This window comes from Pavona decussata, unplaced genomic scaffold, assembly GCF_977016875.1.
Source record: "Pavona decussata unplaced genomic scaffold, jaPavDecu1.1 SCAFFOLD_174, whole genome shotgun sequence".
NCBI classification, from domain to species: Eukaryota; Metazoa; Cnidaria; class Anthozoa; order Scleractinia; family Agariciidae; genus Pavona; species Pavona decussata.
Window position 1 is genome coordinate 2,018,349 of NW_028145585.1, and position 21,502 is coordinate 2,039,850.

General features: G+C 41.3%; 1 long non-coding RNA gene and 2 pseudogenes across 1 annotated transcript; 2 read left to right on the plus strand and 1 right to left on the minus strand.

The window, feature by feature from the left end:
* Positions 1-692: 692 nt before the first annotated feature.
* LOC146463943 (uncharacterized) lies at positions 693-5,061 on the minus strand. The gene is made up of 4 exons (XR_014856805.1): positions 5,028-5,061; positions 3,659-3,721; positions 2,757-2,978; positions 693-945 (listed from the first exon to the last, which is right to left on the minus strand). It is a non-coding gene; the product is annotated as an uncharacterized LOC146463943 (long non-coding RNA).
* A 713-nt stretch (positions 5,062-5,774) lies between these two features.
* LOC146463944 (uncharacterized) lies at positions 5,775-9,359 on the plus strand (annotated as a pseudogene).
* Positions 9,360-9,614: 255 nt separating this feature from the next.
* Positions 9,615-13,619, plus strand: LOC146463945 (uncharacterized; annotated as a pseudogene).
* The last annotated feature ends 7,883 nt before the right edge of the window (positions 13,620-21,502 follow it).

A 21,502-nucleotide genomic window follows, 5' to 3' on the forward strand; every position in this document is an offset into this window, starting at 1 on the left:
AAAGGGAGTCGCCCACGCGACTCGCGGGGAAAGTTTTCCCTTCTCCCTCGCATTCCCCGCGGGTCGCGCACACGCCCGATTTCCCTTCTCCCTTCCAAGCGCGGTTTCTAATCGCCACGGTTTTATACTGACCCTTAAAACCACATCGAAAACGAAACGGTTTCAAAGCGTTTACACAGTGCCAATCTCACCGTTTTCATTGCTAACGTTATGCCGATCTGGTTCCCAGGCACTCATTATTGAGGAAGGGGATCTGTGTTCGATTATTACGCCGCCATTATGTTTTTGGCAACATGGCGAGAAATAGCGCACAATTCACATGGACTGACGACGAAGTAGAACTCCTCTTGAACGTTTGAAAGTAACTAACGAGTACAAAATCTGTAAAACGGCCGAGGTTCACCATTTTGAATCTTCGCGCCCAAGTAAAATTTCGTGCCAAAATGATAACCATATTCAAATCGATGCAGTTTCGCCGTTTAGACGACAGCTGAAACCGTATTGTTTTGAAAACGCTCCACTTTTGTCAGCGTTTTCAAATCGACCCGGTTTCGGTAACGGTCTCGACCGGCGTCGTGTAAACGGAATGTGTAACCGCATCGAAAGCGATGCGGTTACAAATGAAACCGCGTTCGTGTAAACGCTGCCTCTTTCTAGCGCCTGTCACGCAGGCTACAGCTTGGTCAAAGAAACGTTGGGAAGATGCTGCGTTCACAGCTTTTTGGCAGGGAGATATCCTACATATATGATGAAAGTGGACAGCTCATCGCTCACTAGAATTAGTTACCTCCATATCAATATTACCATCATACACGAACTATGCAAGAAAATCATCGCGTGGGTATGAATGAACTAAACTGAGTACAAGCTGAGCGTTTTTTAGAATCCGGCTTCTTCACTTCCGTTTGCATGTCTAACTTCGGTTTCCTGGTCCCTTTTCTCTTTCTGAAAAAGAATAAAAGACAGTGAATGTCCTAATTCAGTTAAATATGCAATGCTTTAGACTGCACACACTCGCTAAAAGGCTCGTGTGAATACAGAAAAGTTTGCCAAAGTCTACCATAAAAAAGCGGTACCCGCCCGAACTTATTTTGTCGCTCTAAACGTGACTCGAATTCAGGTAAAACGTCTGCGTATCGCAATATTTGTATAATTGAACTCATTGGAGTATATGCCTATATTAAAAAGATGTAGCAAAAGGACCGGCAACCGACAAAGCATAACATTTGCCTACACAGCACACATTTATACATGCCAGTTTCAGTGATATTACACTCACTTAGGAATGTTCAAAACAGACGATTTTCGGAAAGGTTTCCCGGAAAGTCTCCGGCCGAAAATCATCCTCTTATTTCCGATTATTACTGACAAATGTCTTGTTGACGGGAGTGGCCAGTGAAATGGCCAAAATACTGGCACTCAATATTTAGTTTTTAAATTTTGTTAAATTTCGACAGAAGTTTTCAAATCTCGCTTGTATTACAGGGCTTACAGTGTATATCCAACATTTCAATGGCACTAATGCTATCACTAAACAGGCCACTGCACAACATGGAAAGCAAACGCGCCTATAAAGGTATCACCAGAATTGAACTTGGCTTTGACATTCATCCAAGAAGACATACATTATAGAAGAAGACATACATTTTCATACAACAGCGATTCAAATTTGAATATAAACTGGAAGTATATTTACGCTGTACATTTTTGATTATCCGCTAAGAGACTCTTGCGTTGGTGTTACATTTCCGTTTCAACGTACGGTTATCAATTAGAAGAAGGTAAATGCATTTATTCAGTCATTCTTAAAAAATTCCCGGGCATACTACTTCAAAGCCTGAAGGAACGATGCTGTGCTACGTTTCTATCATCTTCATAAAGCTCCAATATCAAGTTTTTACTCTTAAAAATTTGTTCATTTCATCGTTTTGTTACCGTTCTTACCCGGCAAAGTTAATTATCTTGCGTTGCCAAAGAAAATGTCTGAGTTACTATGAAACATGTTGAGACGCACGGCCTCAAACGCGCTTCCTAATCATCTGTTATACTAGTTGCGTTCCACGTAGAAAGAACGGACTCCTAATACAGATTGGAGTGGAGATTGTATGGAAAAATGAATGAATCGATCTTGGGACGCGTATCTGGCATTCCCCCAAAATTTGGCGGGGGCGGATGACATCATCACCAACTTGGAAAAGGAGAGAGAGCCTGTACATCTTACTGTACTCCCTAAACTTTGTTTATTACTGGTATTTATCTCATGCCACAGAGAATACAGCCAATCAGAAAGCTAGAAACCTGTTGCATATTCAGCGGTATACAACGGGTAGTATTCCACGAAAAAATCCCGGCTTTCCTCGCGGCCTACAAATTTTTCCTGAAAAACTTCTTACCTTTTGCTAAAAGGCTTTTAAACATTTAATAAGCAGTGCCTATTTATACTTTTTAAATTTTTATTAAAATTATGTGCTTTCAAGAAACGTTGCCAATCTTTTGAATATTTTTTCACTGATTGTATTTCATGTGAAAGCATTGAAGAGTGACGTTTTTTGTTAATTCAATGAGTGGCATGGGATTAATTAGTTATGCAATGCTTTCTCATGGTATACCGTGAATATCCAACTCGTGACTTGGTTTTTCTTTGTATACACACTCGCCTAAAGGCTCGTGTGTATCCTAAGAAAAATCAAGTCACTCGTGGGATATTTCACGGTATACCACTCGAAAGTATTGCAGAACTTAAGTGTGTATCTTACCGTCGGAGCCTGGAACTGCTTCACCGCGAATTGCAGTGTCTGCAGTGTCCTTGTGACCTCCATCAGTTTGTTTTGTATCTCATCTGGGGAACAGACGTCTTCTTTGGGTTCCTCGGTCTGTAGCTCGTCTGGGAGAGGGATCTCCTCAATTGCTTCCTCTTTTGAGGCCTTTTTGTTTGCGGATAAATAACGGTGGATAAGATTTTTCATAACCACTCGGCGCTAAAAAGGAAAACAACAGAAACAAAACGTTTAAGATAGCAAATCAAATTAATTATGTTAACATTCTAAAACAATGCAGGGCAATTGAAATAAAATAGGTTATTTAATGTCCCATCTTAATCATTCAAAAATTGTCTGATAGTCTAACAATCATATTGAATGAAAAGTTTATACCCACGCTGGTAGATTTTTAGTTTCGTTTACTGAATTTTGGTTTGTTTTGTAAAGGCCCCGTCCACATGTATCTGTTTTTGTTTAAAAAACGCAAAAGCTTTTTTCCTTTTTAAAAATTTGTCAACTTACATCTACCGTTTTTGAATGGTATTTGCTCATCCCGATTGTCCGTTTTCGTTTGAAAACGCCAGCGTTTCTTTCTGTTTTTTTTCCTGTCGTCCACACGTATCCGATGAAATCGCTCACCGAAAATGGAACTTTTCGCAAATGATGGCCGTGGAACGATCTTGTGAAGTCATTGTTTTCGAAAAGGGCCATCTTCAGATGTTTACTGCTTGTGATCGCTTTTGCAAAAGTTGTTTTTTTGGTGATTGTTTACACCAGATACGTGCCGACGAAAGACCAATCCGTAAAGAAAAAGTTCCGTTTTCAAACGAAACTGGAAATGTGTTTACCAAGCATAGGACATATCTAATCAATTATTCTAGCAGGAAATATAAACTTACTCTCTTTTTGCTTGTCTTCACTCGAGCAGATGAAGTTTCTTTGGTTTTAATGCACCCGAAACACTGAAATAGAGAGGAAATCATCACTTAAAATAACACAAATTATTCTATGAGTTAAGGGGGTTAGTTTGTAAAGAAACTGTGGGCTGTACCTTTAGGAGTGGGAACGAATGTTTGCTTTTATCAACAGAGTTGATGAGGAAATTTGTCCACCGTAAAGAAATTCGAGTGCTGACGTTTTGAGCGTTAGCCGTTCATCAAACGAATCATGGAATTGTGGGTTGTATGTGGCTTATGTAGTAAGCAGTGGAGCTACGCTATTGGTGGAAGCATGGGAACGTGAAAAAAAAAAAAAAAAAGAATAAACAAGTCGAATGAAAATCGTTCGTTAATTCCCTGGGGATTAAGAGTGCTGATTTGGGAGACAAATTTTTATTGTAAACTTTTGCGGCTTTCTGTGTTACCTTGATGTAGAAAAATGATACAGACTGCCATGCGTTTGTAGGAATAGTCAGGAGGGTTAAAGCGTCGAATGAGTTAGCTGGCTATGTTACAAAACACCGCTATTCGTTGCTGCATAGAAGTACAAGTTGATGTTTCTATGCACTTACTTTATGGAAAACACATAGGGCCAATTATTTAAACAGAGTCTAACTAAGGCCGCGGCTTAAGACGATCAGTGGGCCTCCAAACCTGTTTATAAGCGGTTTATTTAAGGTAGATAAAAAGTGTTAGTTTTCTAGTTTGGGATGCAAGCCTTCTTGTTGCTCTTAGCAGCAGACGATGTTTAGATATAATTGTTGGCAACATTGAAAATGGCTTATAACGTGGTGTTGTGAAACATTTTCTAAACTTCTGATAAGAAACGATTTAGAGAAACATTTCAACAAGAAAATTAACGATAGTAAAACAGCATGACGTTTCGACGACTTCATATTGTCATAGTCAAATGAGTAAAATGGAAATAACGGAAAGGCATATTTATAAGTGTTGAAAGTGAGAAAATAAATTAGCATGAAAGCATTCAGGAGCTGAACACGCAAGCGGATTCCATTCGCGCGAAACTCTTTATCTGAATGCTTTCATGCTTATTTATTTTCTCACTTTCAATACCTATAAATATGCTTTTCCGTTATTTCCATTTTACTCATTTGACAATGAAGATTTGAAGTCGTCGAAACGTCATGCTGTTTACTATCGTTAATTTTCTCAGTGTTGAATTGTCTAAACTCTCTATTAATAACTGACCCAAAAAGTTATTTTATATGCTTAAGCTTTTTTCAAGTCATTTAAAAATTCCTGGTAACCCAGGTATCTCTAGTAAAAAGTGGCGCTGGCCACTGACAGTGTTCAGTTCATGTATGCTCACTTTGTTAATCCAGTGGTATCGTCTAGCAAGCCAGTGGATTAAATGGCGGCGGAAGGGGACTGACCTCACTAAGATAATACATCAAGCCTACGGGTCTTCGCAAACTTCGGCGTCATATCCTTCTCGTCCTACAAGAAAACAGTCAGAGGTTCTTTTGTCTTGGTTACGGATGGAGAAAAAGAGACAATCTCGTCTCCAGTGAAGAGAAGAGGAGAACCTGAGGCACCATGGATGGTCTAAGTGTCCCTTTCGCGTCCTTTCCCCTTTTTAAACTCTCATCACTACATACCATGTATATGTTCGACATAGGTTTTTTTTTAAACTGAGTGTAGCCCAATAAAATTGTCATATAAGTATAGAAGTGGATAGCCAGAATTGCTTCCCAATGGGATTGCTCAGTCTTCAATTAAGAACCGTAAATGTTGTTAAAATGATATGAAAATTGAGAGCAGGGAAAGAAAAATGCCATTATTCCGAAAACTGCTCCATGAGGCTGTTGCCGGTCAAAGAGTGAACGAAATATCGATTTGTTGATACAAACCCTTAGGATATGTAGTGAAGATGCTGGTTTGGAATTCCCGCGGCATCTCAAAATGTGCACTGGTTGGAATGGAAAGGGGGAAACGAGTCAGTAGTAGAGGAATACAGTTTTAGTTAATGGTAGAAAACCTTATTCTTACTATTATGAAAAAAAAACACTCACTGACGGCTGATAGCTACCATTCACTTTGGGTTACATAATATGAAATGAAAGACTTCAAGTCGGCACTTCAGTCAGAGCAGCGTGCACTTAAAATCAGACGTGAATTGTTGGGTGAAAAACACTCACTGACGGCTGATAGCTACTATTCAGTTGGGTTTATACAATGTGAAATGGAAGACTTCAAGTCAGCACTTCAGTCAGTCCAGCGTGCACTTGAAATCAGACGTGAATTGTTTGGTGAAAAACACCCACTGACGGCTGACAGCTACCATTCACTTGGGGTTAAACGACTTGAAATGAAAGACTTCAAGTAAGCACTTCAGTCAGTCCAGCGTGCACTTGAAATCATAAGTGAATTGTTTGGTGAAAAACACTCACTGACGGCTGACAGCTACCATTCACTTGGGGTTACACGACTTGAAATGAAAGACTTCAAGTCGGCACTTCAGTCATTCCAGCGTGCACTTGAAATCAGACGTGAATTGTCTGATGAAAAACACCCACTGACTGCTGAGAGCTACCATTCAGTTGGGGTTACACAACATGAAATGGAAGACTTCAAGTTGGCACTTCAGTCAAAATAGCGTGCACTTAAAATCAGACGTGAATTGCTTGGTGAAAAACACTCACTGACGGCTGATAGCTACCATTCACTTGGGGTTACACAACATGAAATGAAAGACTTCAAGTCGACACTTCAGTCAAAACAGCGTGCAATTGAAATCAGACGTGAATTGTTTGGTGAAAAACACTCACTGACGGCTGACAGCTACCATTCACTTGGGGTTACACGACATGAAATGAAAGACTTCAAGTCGGCACTTCAGTCATTCCAGCGTGCACTTGAAATCAGACGTGAATTGTTTGGTGAAAAACACTCACTGACGGCTGATAGCTACTATTCACTTGGGGTTACACGACATGAAATGAAAGACTTCAAGTCGGCACTTCAGTCAGACCAGCGTGCACTTGAAATCAGAGGTGAATTGTTTGGTGAAAAACACTCACTCACGGCTGACAGCTACCATTCACTTGGGGTTAGACGACATGAAATGAAAGACTTCAAGTTGGCACTTCAGTCATTCCAGCGTGCACTTGAAATCAGAGGTAAATTGTTTGATGAAAAACACTCACTGACGGCTAACAGCTACGATTCAGTTGGGGTTACACAACATAAAATGAAAGACTTCAAGTCGGCACTTCAGTCAAAACAGCGAGCACTTGGAATCGAACGTGAATTGTTTGGTGAAAAACACTCACTGATGGCTGACAGCTACCATGCACTTGGGGTTACACAATATGAAATGAAAGACTTTAAGTCAGCACTTCAGTCAGAGCAGCGTGCACTTGAAATCAGAGGTAAATTGTTTGGTGAAAAACACTCACTGACGGCTGACAGCTACGATTCAGTTAAGGTTAAACAACATGAAATGAAACACTTCAAGTCGGCACTTCAGTCAAAACAGCGTGTACTTGAAATCAGACGTGAATTGTTGGGTGAAAAACACTCACTCACGGCATGGAGCTACGATGGAGTTGGGGTTACACAACATGAAATAAAAGACTTCAAGTCGGCACTTCAGTCAGAGCAGCGTGCACTTGAAATCAGACGTGAATTGTCTGATGAAAAACACCCACTGACTGCTGAGAGCTACCATTCAGTTGGGGTTACACAACATGAAATGGAAGACTTTAAGTTGGCACTTCAGTCAAAACAGCGTGCACTTAAAATCAGACGTGAATTGCTTGGTGAAAAACACTCACTGACGGCTGATAGCTACCATTCACTTGGGGTTACACAACATGAAATGAAAGACTTCAAGTCGACACTTCAGTCAAAAAAGCGTAAAATTGAAATCAGACGTGAATTGTTTGGTGAAAAACACTCACTGACGGCTGACAGCTACCATTCACTTGGGGTTACACGACATGAAATGAAAGACTTCAAGTCGGCACTTCAGTCATTCCAGCGTGCACTTGAATTCAGACGTGAATTGTTTGGTGAAAAACACTCACTGACGGCTGATAGCTACTATTCACTTGGGGTCACACGACATGAAATGAAAGACTTTAAGTCGGCACTTCAGTCAGACCAGCGTGCAATTGAAATACAACGTGAATTGTTTGGTGAAAAACACTCACTGACGGTTGACAGCTAGGATCGAGTTGGGGTTACACAACATGAAATGAAAGACTTCAAGTCGGCAATTCAGTCAAAACAGCGTGCACTTAAAATCAGAGGTGAAAGGTTTGGTGAAAAACACTCACTGACAGCTAATAGCTACGATTCACTTTGGGTTACAGAACATAAAATGAAAGACTTCAAGTCGGCACTTCAGTCAAAACAGCGAGCACTTGAAATCGAACGTGAATTGTTTGGTGAAAAACACTCACTGACGGCTGACAGCTACCATGCACTTGGGGTTACACAATATGAAATGAAAGACTTTAAGTCAGCACTTCAGTCAGAGCAGCGTGCACTTGAAATCAGACGTAAATTGTTTGGTGAAAAACACTCACTGACGGCTGAGAGCTACCATTCACTTGGGGTTACACGACTTGAAATGAAAGACTTCAAGTCGGCACTTCAGTCATTCCAGCGTGCACTTGAAATCAGACGTGAATTGTTTGGTGAAAAACACTCACTGACTGCTGAGAGCTACCATTCAGTTGGGGTTACACAACATGAAATGGAAGACTTCAAGTTGGCACTTCAGTCAAACAGCGTTTGACTGCCGTCAGCCCCACTGACGGCTGACAGCTACCATTCACTTGGGGTTACACGACTTGAAATGAAAGACTTCAAGTCGGCACTTCAGTCATTCCAGCGTGCACTTGAAATCAGACGTCAATTGTTTGATGAAAAACACCCACTGACTGCTGAGAGCTACCATTCAGTTGGGGTTACACAACATGAAATGGAAGACTTCAAGTTGGCACTTCAGTCAAAACAGCGTGCACCTAAAATCAGACGTGAATTGCTTGGTGAAAAACACTCACTGACGGCTGATAGCTACCATTCACATGGGGTTACACAACATGAAATGAAAGACTTCAAGTCGACACTTTAGTCAAAACAGCGTGCAATTGAAATCAGACGTGAATTGTTTGGTGAAAAACACTCACTGACGGCTGAGAGCTATCATTCACTTGGGGTTACACGACATGAAATGAAAGACTTCAAGTCGGCACTTCAGTCATTCCAGCGTGCACTTGAAATCAGACGTGAATTGTTTGGTGAAAAACACTCACTGACGGCTGATAGCTACTATTCACTTGGGGTTACACGACATGAAATGAAAGACTTCAAGTCGGCACTTCAGTCAGACCAGCGTGCACTTGAAATCAGACGTGAATTGTTTGGTGAAAAACACTCACTCACGGCAGACAGCTACGATCGAGTTGGGGTTACACAACATGAAATGAAAGACTTCAAGTAGGCACTTCAGTCAAAACAGCGTGCACTTGAAATCAGAGGTGAATTGTTTGGTGAAAAACACTCACTGACGGCTGACAGCTACCATTCACTTGCGGTTACACAACATGAAAAGAAATACTTTAATTCAGCACTTCAGTCAGAGCAGCGTGCACTTGAAATCAGAGGTAAATTGTTTGATGAAAAACTCTAACTGACGGCTGACAGCTACGATTCAGTTGGGGTTACACAACATGAAATGAAAGATTTCAAGTCGGCACTTTAATCAAAACAGCGTGTACTTGAAATCAGAGGTGAATTGTTTAGTGAAAAACACTCACTGACGGCTGATAGCTACGATTCAGTTGGGGTTACACAACATAAAATGAAAGACTTCAAGTCGGCACTTCAGTCAAAACAGCGTGCACTTGAAATCAGAGGTGAATTGTTTGGTGAAAAACAATCACTTATGGCTGACAGCTACCATTCACTTGGGGTTAGACGACATGAAATGAAAGACTTCAAGTTGGCACTTCAGTCATTCCAGCGTGCACTTGAAATCAGAGGTAAATTGTTTGATGAAAAACACTCACTGACGGCTGACAGCTACGATTCAGTTGGGGTTACACAACATAAAATGAAAGACTTCACGTCGGCACTTCAGTCAAAACAGCGAGCACTTGGAATCGAACGTGAATTGTTTGGTGAAAAACACTCACTGATGGCTGACAGCTACCATGCACTTGGGGTTAAACAATATGAAATGAAAGACTTTAAGTCAGCACTTCAGTCAGAGCAGCGTGCACTTGAAATCAGACGTGAATTGTTTGGTGAAAAACACTCACTGACGGCTGACAGCTACGATTCAGTTGGGGTTACACAACATGAAATGAAACACTTCAAGTCGGCACTTCAGTCAAAACAGCGTCTACTTGAAATCAGACGTGAATTGTTGGGTGAAAAACACTCACTCACGGCATGGAGCTACGATGGAGTTGGGGTTACACAACATGAAATAAAAGACTTCAAGTCGGCACTTCAGTCAGAGCAGCGTGCACTTGAAATCAGACGTGAATTGTTTGGTGGAAAACACTCACTGACGGCTGACAGCTACCATTCACTTGGGGTTACACGACTTGAAATGAAAGACTTTAAGTTGGCACTCCAGTCATTCCAGCGTGCACTTGAAATCAGACGTGAATTGTTTAGTGAAAAACACTCACTGACTGCTGAGAGCTACCATTCAGTTGGGGTTACACAACATGAAATGGAAGACTTAAAGTTGGCACTTCAGTCAAACAGCGTTCACTTGAAATCAGACCTTAATTGCTTGGTGAAAAACACTCAGTGACAACTGATAGCTACCATTCACTTGGAGTTACAGAACATGAAATGAAAGACTTCAAGTCGGCACTTCAGTCAAAACAGCGTGCAATTAAAATCAGACGTGAATTGTTTGGTGAAAAACACTCACTGACGGCTGACAGCTACCATTCACTTGGGGTTACACGACATGAAATGAAAGACTTCAAGTCGGCACTTCAGTCATTCCAGCCTGCACTTGAAATCAGACGTGAATTGTTTGGTGAAAAACACTCACTGACGGCTGATAGCTACTATTGACTTGGGGTTACACGACATGAAATGAAAGACTTTAAGTCGGCACTTCAGTCAGACCAGCGTGCAATTGAAATACGACGTGAATTGTTTGGTGAAAAACACTCACTGACGGTTGACAGCTAGGATCGAGTTGGGGTTACACAACATGAAATGAAAGACTTCAAGTCGGCACTCCAGTCAAAACAGCGTGCACTTAAAATCAGAGGTGAAATGTTTCGTGAAAAACTCTCACTGACGGCTAATAGCTACGATTCACTTTGGGTTACACAACATAAAATGAAAGACTTCAAGTCGGCACTTCAGTCAAAACAGCGAGCACTTGAAATCGAACGTGAATTGTTTGGTGAAAAACACTCACTGACGGCTGACAGCTACCATGCACTTGGGGTTACACAATATGAAATGAAAGACTTTAAGTCAGCACTTCAGTCAGAGCAGCGTGCACTTGAAATCAGACGTGAATTGTTTGGTGAAAAACACTCACTGACGGCTGAGAGCGACCATTCACTTGGGGTTACACGACTTGAAATGAAAGACTTCAAGTCGGCACTTCAGTCATTCCAGCGTGCACTTGAAATCAGACGTGAATTGTTTGGTGAAAAACACTCACTGACTGCTGAGAGCTACCATTTAGGTGGGGTTACACAACATGAAATGAAAGACTTCAAGTTGGAACTTCAGTCAAACAGCGTTTGACTGCCGTCAGCCCCACTGACGGCTGACAGCTACCATTCACTTGGGGTTACACGACTTGAAATGAAAGACTTCAAGTCGGCACTTCAGTCATTCCAGTGTGCACTTGAAATCAGACGTCAATTGTTTGATGAAAAACACCCACTGACTGCTGAGAGCTACCATTCAGTTGGGGTTACACAACATGAAATGGAAGACTTCAAGTTGGCACTTCAGTCAAAACAGCGTGCACCTAAAATCAGACGTGAATTGCTTGGTGAAAAACACTCACTGACAGCTGATAGCTACCATTCACTTCGGGTTACACAACATGAAATGAAAGACTTCAAGTCGACACTTCAGTCAAAACAGCGTGCAATTGAAATCAGACGTGAATTGTTTGGTGAAAAACACTCACTGACGGCTGACAGCTACCATTCACTTGGGGTTACACGACATGAAATGAAAGTCTTCAAGTCGGCACTTCAGTCATTCCAGCGTGCATTTGAAATCAGACGTGAATTGTTTGGTGAAAAACACTCACTGACGGCTGATAGCTACTATTCACTTGGGGTTACACGACATGAAATGAAAGACTTCAAGTCGGCACTTCAGTCAGACCAGCGTGCACTTGAAATCAGAGGTGAATTGTTTGGTGAAAAACACTCACTCACGGCAGACAGCTACGATCGAGTTGGGGTTACACAACATGAAATGAAAGACTTCAAGTCGGCACTTCAGTCAAAACAGCGTGCACTTAAAATCAGAGGTGAAATGTTTGGTGAAAAACACTCACTGACGGCTAATAGCTACGATTCACTTTGGGTTACACAACATAAAATGAAAGACTTCAAGTCGGCACTTCAGTCAAAACAGCGAGCACTTGAAATCGAACGTGAATTGTTTGGTGAAAAACACTCACTGACGGCTAATAGCTACGATTCACTTTGGGTTACACAACATAAAATGAAAGACTTAAAGTCGGCACGTCAGTCAAAACAGCGAGCACTTGAAATCGAACGTGAATTGTTTGGTGAAAAACACTCACTGACGGCTGACAGCTACCATGCACTTGGGGTTACACAATATGAAATGAAAGACTTTAAGTCAGCACTTCAGTCAGAGCAGCGTGCACTTGAAATCAGACGTGAATTGTTTGATGAAAAACACCCACTGACTGCTGAGAGCTACCATTCAGTTGGGGTTACACAACATGAAATGGAAGACTTCAAGTTGGCACTTCAGTCAAAACAGCGTGCACTTAAAATCAGACGTGAATTGCTTGGTGAAAAACACTCACTGACGGCTGATAGCTACCATTCACTTGGGGTTACACAACATGAAATGAAAGACTTCAAGTCGACACCAGTCAAAACAGCGTGCAATTGAAATCAGACGTGAATTGTTTGGTGAAAAACACTCACTGACGGCTGACAGCTACCATTCACTTGGGGTTACACGACATGAAATGAAAGACTTCAAGTCGGCACTTCAGTCATTCCAGGGCACACTTGAAATCAGACGTGAATTGTTTGGTGAAAAACACTCACTGACGGCTGATAGCTACTATTCACTTGGGGTTACACGACATGAAATGAAAGACCTCAAGTCGGCACTTCAGTCAGACCAGCGTGCACTTGAAATCAGAGGTGAATTGTTTGGTGAAAAACACTCACTCACGGCAGACAGCTACGATCGAGTTGGGGTTACACAACATGAAATGAAAGACTTCAAGTCGGCACTTCAGTCAAAACAGCGTGCACTTGAAATCAGAGGTGAATTGTTTGGTGAAAAACACTCACTGACGGCTGACAGCTACCATTCACTTGCGGTTACACAACATGAAAAGAAATACTTTAATTCAGCACTTCAGTCAGAGCAGCGTGCACTTGAAATCAGACGTGAATTGTTTGGTGGAAAACACTCACTGACGGCTGACAGCTACCATTCACTTGGGGTTACACGACTTGAAATGAAAGACTTTAAGTTGGCACTCCAGTCATTCCAGCGTGCACTTGAAATCAGACGTGAATTGTTTAGTGAAAAACACTCACTGACTGCTGAGAGCTACCATTCAGTTGGGGTTACACAACATGAAATGGAAGACTTAAAGTTGGCACTTCAGTCAAACAGCGTTCACTTGAAATCAGACCTTAATTGCTTGGTGAAAAACACTCAGTGACAACTGATAGCTACCATTCACTTGGAGTTACAGAACATGAAATGAAAGACTTCAAGTCGGCACTTCAGTCATTCCAGCCTGCACTTGAAATCAGACGTGAATTGTTTGGTGAAAAACACTCACTGAGGGCTGATAGCTACTATTCACTTGGGGTTACACGACATGAAATGAAAGACTTTAAGTCGGCACTTCAGTCAGACCAGCGTGCAATTGAAATACGACGTGAATTGTTTGGTGAAAAACACTCACTGAAGGTTGACAGCTAGGATCGAGTTGGGGTTACACAACATGAAATGAAAGACTTCAAGTCGGCACTCCAGTCAAAACAGCGTGCACTTGAAATCAGAGGTGAAATGTTTGGTAAAAAACACTCACTGACGGCTGATAGCTACGATTCACTTTAGGTTACACAACATAAAATTGAAAGACTTCAAATCGGCACTTCAGTCAAAACAGCGAGCACTTGAAATCGAACGTGAATTGTTTGGTGAAAAACACTCACTGACGGCTGACAGCTACCATGCACTTGGGGTTACACAATATGAAATGAAAGACTTTAAGTCAGCAATTCAGTCAGAGCAGCGTGCACTTGAAATCAGACGTGAATTGTTTGGTGAAAAACACTCACTGACGGCTGAGAGCTACCATTCACTTGGGGTTACACGACTTGAAATGAAAGACTTCAAGTCGGCACTTCAGTCATTCCAGCGTGCACTTGAAATCAGACGTGAATTATTTGGTGAAAAACACTCACTGACTGCTGAGAGCTACCATTCAGTTGGGGTTACACAACATGAAATGGAAGACTTCAAGTTCGCACTTGAGTCAAACAGCGTTCACTTGAAATCAGACCTGAATTGCTTGGTGAAAAACACTCACTGACGGCTGATACCTACTATTCACTTGGTGTTAGACGACGAGAAATGAAAGACTTCAAGTTGGCACTTCAGTCAAACAGCGTTCACTTGAAATCAGACCTGAATTGCTTGGTGAAAGACACTTACTGACAACTGATAGCTACTATTCACTTGGGGTTAGACGACATGAAATTAAAGACTTCAAGTTGGCACTTCAGTCAAACAGCGTTCACTTAAAATCAGACCTGAATTGCTTGGTGAAAAACACTCACTGACGGCTGATAGCTACTATTCACTTGGGGTTACACGACTTGAAATGAAAGACTTCAAGTCGGCACTTCAGTCATTCCAGCGTGCACTTGAAATCACACGTGAATTGTTTGGTGAAAAACACTTACTGACGGCTGAGAGCTACCATTCACTTGGGGTTACACAATATGAAATGAAAGACTTTAAGTCAGCTCTTCAGTCAGAGCAGCGTGCACTTAAAATTAGAGGTGAATTGTTTGGTGAAAAACACTCACTGACGGCTGACAGCTACGATTCAGTTGGGGTTACACAACATGAAATGAAAGACTTTAAGTCGGCACTTCAGTCAAAACAGCGAGCACTTAAAATCGAACGTGAATTGTTTGGTGAAAAACACTCACTGATGGCTGACAGCTACCATGCACTTGGGGTTACACAATATGAAATGAAAGACTTTAAGTCAGCACTTCAGTCAGAGCAGCGTGCACTTGAAATCAGACGTGAATTGTTTGATGAAAAACACCCACTGACTGCTGAGAGCTACCATTCAGTTGGGGTTACACAACATGAAATGGAAGACTTCAAGTTGGCACTTCAGTCAAAACAGCGTGCACTTAAAATCAGACGTGAATTGCTTGGTGAAAAACACTCACTGACGGCTGATAGCTACCATTCACTTGGGGTTACACAACATGAAATGAAAGACTTCAAGTCGACACTTCAGTCAAAACAGCGTGCAATTGAAATCAGACGTGAATTGTTTGGTGAAAAACACTCACTGACGGCTGACAGCTACCATTCACTTGGGGTTACACGACATGAAATGAAAGACTTCAAGTCGGCACTTCAGTCATTCCAGGGCGCACTTGAAATCAGACGTGAATTGTTTGGTGAAAAACACTCACTGACGGCTGACAGCTACGATTCAGTTTGGGTTACACCACATGAAATGAAAGACTTCAAGTCGGCACTTCAGTCACTCTAGCGTGTACTCAGAAATCAGCCCTGAATTGCTTGGTGAAAAACACTCACTGACGGCTGATAGCTACTATTCACTTGGGGTTCGACGACATGAAATGAAAGACTTCAAGTCGGCACTTCAGTCATTCCAGCGTGCACTTGAAATCAGACGTGAATTGTTTGGTGAAAAACACTCACTGACGGCTGAGAACTACCATTCACTTGGGGTTACACGACTTGAAATGAAAGACTTCAAGTCGGCACTTCAGTCATTCCAGCGTGCACTTGAAATCAGACGTGAATTGTTTGGTGAAAAACACTCACTGACGGCTGATAGCTACTATTCACTTGGGGTTAGACGACATGAAATGAAAGACTTCAAGTTGGCACTTCAGTCAAACAGCGTTTACTTGAAATTAGACCTGAATTGCTTGGTGAAAAACACTCACTGACGGCTGATAGCTACCATTCACTTGGGGTTACACGACTTGAAATGAAAGACTTTAAGTCGGCACTTCATTCATTCCAGCGTGCACTTGAAATCAGACGTGAATTGTTTGGTGAAAAACACTCACTGACGGCTGATAGCTACTATTCACTTGGGGTTAGACGACATGTAATGAAAGACTTCAAGTTGGCACTTCAGTCATTCCAGCGTGCACTTGAAATCAGACGTGAATTGTTTGGTGAAAAACACTCACTGACGGCTGAGAGCTACCATTCACTTCTGGTTACACAACATAAAATGAAAGACTTCAAGTCGGCACTTCAGTCAAAACAGCGAGCACTTGAAATCGAACGTGAATTGTTTGGTGAAAAACACTCACTGATGGCTGGCAGCTACCATGCACTTGGGGTTACACAATATGAAATGAAAGACTTTAAGTCAGCACTTCAGTCAGAGCAGCGTGCACTTGAAATTAGAGGTGAATTGTTTGGTGAAAAACACTCACTGACGGCTGACAGCTACGATTCAGTTGGGGTTACACAACATGAAATGAAAGACTTCAAGTCGGCACTTCAGTCACTCCAGCGTGTACTCAGAAATCAGACCTGAATTGCTTGGTGAAAAACACTCACTGACGGCTGATAGCTACTATTCACTTGGGGTTAGACGACATGAAATGAAAGACTTCAAGTCGGCACTTTAGTCATTCGAGCGTGCACTTGAAATCAGACGTGAATTGTTTGGTGAAAAACACTCACTGACGGCTGATAGCTACTATTCACTTGGGGTTAGACGACATGAAATGAAAGACTTCAAGTCGGCACTTCAGTCATTCCAGCGTGCACTTGAAATCAGACGTGAATTGTTTGGTGAAAAACACTCACTGACGGCTGATAGCTACTATTCATTTGGGGTTAGACGACATGAAATGAAAGACTTCAAGTTGGCACTTCAGTCAAACAGCGTTTACTTGAAATTAGACCTTAATTGCTTGGTGAAAAACACTCACTGACGGCTGATAGCTACCATTCACTTGGGGTTACACGACTTGAAATGAAAGACTTCAAGTCGGCACTTCATTCATTCCAGCGTGCACTTGAAATCAGACGTGAATTGTTTGGTGAAAAACACTCACTGACGGCTGATAGCTACTATTCACTTGGGGTTAGACGACATGTAATGAAAGACTTCAAGTTGGCACTTCAGTGAAACAGCGTTCACTTGAAATTAGACCTGAATTGCTTGGTGAAAAACACTCACTGACGGCTGATAGCTACCATTCACTTGGGGTTACACAACATAAAATGAAAGACTTCAAGTCGGCACTTCAGTCAAAACAGCGAGCACTTGAAATCGAACGTGAATTGTTTGGTGTAAAACACTCACTGACGGCTGACAGCTACGATTCAGTTGGGGTTACACAACATGAAATGAAAGACTTCAAGTCGGCACTTCAGTCACTCCAGCGTGTACTCAGAAATCAGACGTGAATTGTTGGGTGAAAAACACTCACTCACGGCAGACAGCTACGATCGAGTTGGGGTTACACAACATGAAATGAAAGACTTCAAGCCGGCACTTCATTCAAAACAGTGTGTACTTGAAATCAGAGGTGAATTGTTTGGTGAAAAACACTCATTGACGGCTGATAGCTACCGTTCACTTGGGGTTACACAACTTGAAAGGAAAGACTTGAAGTCGGCACTTCAGTCAGAGCCGCGTGCACTTGAAATAACATGTGAATTTTAAGGTGAAAAACACCCACTAACTGCCTTGAGTTTCTTTTCTCTGTTTTTTGTGTATTTGGTGTATCTTTCCGCTGATGAAGCTGCCTTAGATTGAACTAGAAGATGCCAAACCGCTGGTTGTCTGGGAACAGTATCAACATCCACTTGAGGGTATTTCGTTTTAAATATGTGCCAATACCCTTGGCACAGAAGCTACAGTAGTGCGATATTTATATTTATTGATAGATCTGATGCCCTTATACCTCTTGATTCTACCCAGTTAAGGTTCACTGCTTTCTCGCTTTGATTAATGAACGTAGCTAGACGTCCTTGTTGGGAGAAGTGAGATCGATAAAATAAACAACAATAGAAGGAAGTTAAACATAGATCCAGCAAGGACGAGAATGAGCGAAAGATAAGTAAAGCCCAGGGCCCAGTTGCTCGAAGCATGGTTAGCGCTAACCCGGGTTAAATACCATGACAACCGATAGGTTTTAATACCTCTTAACCAATGGTTAGCGCTAACCATGCTTCGAGCTACTCAGCCCAGGAGAAAAGGAAATTACGAGAATAACGCTGTATCTTTACAGCATTTAAATCTAAAGGGGAGAGCTTTAAACGTGAGGATGAAGAAATGCAGCACGACAACCGGTCAGAAAGCTAAGAGCTTCCTTCGTGAATTTGATTGCAGTATTCTGAGTATAAAACAGAGAATGAATTAAAGATGGCGACTCCCAGACAAACTCATGATCAAAATAGATCTTCATTATTCGCCTCGAATTCAATCTGCGCGTGTTTTATTATCGCGTTTGCTCTCAGGTTAGCTTTCTTTTAATCCCCACTGAGTGAGAGTCTTTTAACAGGCCATCGCTGACCCCTGGACACCCTGCGCTTTCTCCAGCAACTCAAGTAGAGAGTATTTAAAGTTGTGGTCTGGAGTCCTTGCCGCCATTCTACGTCCTTACGTTAAGTCATTGTGGGATAGTCTCCTGACATCCAGTGCTGAATATCAGGACGAGAGAGTATTATCAGAAAACACTTTCCTCTTGGACCCGCCAACTCAGCGCTAATTTACAGCGACTTGCACAAGATGATGTGAATGAAGTACATGCAAGGCTTTTCTAGATACTAATTGAAACGATATTGCAAGAATGAGATTCGTGTTGACGAAACAATCGAAGTGAAAAGGCGAGGCTTGAAGTGTTTCTAAACATAACCTGGCTGTGATGATTTTCCCCTTGCGCTGGCCACGTCTGTAACGTCAGCCGTCGCTTTTTGCCGCGAAGAAGAGCGTAAGTGACTTAAATCAATGCCTGAAACTGATGCAAGTTTTTCTTTACATTGTGAAATAAGTTGAATGTCTAAGCGCCATTTTAAAAATAAGTTCTTGGCTTTTCATCACTACCAAAAATCTTATTCGAACAAGATGGAGTTCTCATTAGCAGGCGCCCGCCGGCCATCTGATTTAGTGCCTTTTTAAATGGACAAACTTGGCTCAGTGGCTTACCTCCATGGGTTGGACCTTTCAAGTTATTGCTCTGTTAATACCAAACCTAATGGCGCAAAATTGGTATTTTTCTACTTATATATTTTGTAAACCTAGTTTAAAGCGGTTACCCATGGCAAGCGACGTTACAGATGGTAAAACGTTATCAAACCTGATTTCAAGCGTCTTTTATAGTATACAAACCTTGAATTTCCCTTCACGTTACCATTTCCAAAATCGGCGATGCGATGCTTTTATTTTGAACTGCTTGGAAATCAATTTTAATAAAGTTTTTGCCATCTCTTAGCGGCTAAAATTGCCAATTACGTAGCTTTATTGCCTTAAAACCTTGTTTGAGATTAAAAATATTCAACGGCTTTTTTTTTTTTTTACTTCCAGCAAAACGCAACTTTATCCACTAAACAGCTAGTTAAATGCTGGTGAACCCATTGTACTTCATTGAGGAATTGCCCATCTGCCAGATGTAGTTTCAAATAGGTAGTTGCCGTCGTTAACTTTGTTACAGTTATGATTTATAGAGAGACTCCTCCCATATTGAACATGCAAATTAATAAACAAGACAGTAGGTCACGCGTTCCTGTAGTTAGCGTGTTTTCTCGTAAACTGAATAAGAAAAGTCACTACGTGTAGTACAGAGGGGACGCAATGTAATTTACATGACGTAGTATCGGGGTACGTGATAGAAACTGTGTATATAATAATTTAATACTTTTAATTGTCAATGCTGCAAAATAACTCCACAGTTGTAGCACAAGCTCTATAATAGAGTGATTGAACTGTTCTCACTGAGTAGTTGTGGGAGTGGACAAATCACGTTATTTCTCTCTGTTCACTCGACGCGTCACTTTAAACAATACTCAGGCGATATTTGTGTAATTGATTGCCAACCTGACTCGCAAGTCGACACAAATTTCAGATTATTGTTGACTTGAGTCTCAGTTTGGTAAGGTGTTAGCCGGTTTTAGAAAAAATGATCTTAGTTATTATAAACAGCCCCTAGATATGAACATTTGCGCACCCTGACTGGCTCTCTAATCGGAGCTATCAGCCTTTATAACCCACCCATCAATTTTCGCGCGATTTTATTGGCTACTTTACGTCACGTGGTGCAAATTCACAGGACGATTAACACGCAATAACCCCCGCCTGCATCGATATTTGCCCTCCTATTATTTCCATTGAAAAGAAACAAAGCCAGCGGAAAAAAAGCCAGTTCAAGAGTTTCACCTTTTCATCTTTATTATTTTACATGGAAGAAAATCAAACTCGTTTTGTAGATGTCCGGTCATGGTTATAGCAAAAAGCTGGTAACAAATGCCGTTCCGGAAAGTACAAAAATGTCAACCAAACATGCGGTTTTCGCACGATATAAAAATAATGGGAGGGTTATAAAATAAATAAACCCCTTTCTGGCTTGCTGGTATGTCGGCTGATAATGTCCTTGGCTGAGAGATTGTCCTCAAAATTTCACATTTGCCTTCGAAGCTTCGCTTCTCGGCCAAATATTCATTTTTCGGACAATATCAGCCACGGACATTATCAGCCGACATACCAGCCGTCTGAAGGGGTTTATTTACTTTAGTTATTGTATGAGTAGAGAAGTCGCGCGAAAACTGATACTGAAAAAAATGTTTTTTTTAACCGATAAGAAGAGTTTCCTTTGGATAGTTTTAACTAAAATAACATTTCTCATAATGTAGGAGTTGTGTAGGATATAAAACTATTAAATTATTCTGCTGGGATAACTCGAACAAGAGCTCGCAGTTATTAGTTTTATTGCTTTAGTAGATAAATTGTTGCATTCGGAGAAGAAAGATATTTCGGCTACTTTAAAAACGAAAAGAATCTTTACATTTAAGGGCATAGTACGTTCAATCGCTGTATAACAGTGAGGAAGCAAGTTATGATATATTATCCGTCATTAGTTTTTTTTTAAGCTTTTAAGTCCCAGTAGCGAGCAGCTGATAATTTCTCCTTACAAACGGTCACTACTTAATCCATCAAAGATAAAATTCCTTAATGTGAAACATATTCTCCCAACCAGTATCATAAGAAATGTATCAAGACTAGTAAGGAGAGTATGTCTGTTGATACTGGGGCTTAAAGGGTGAATGAATTACGCCATTACAGACGAA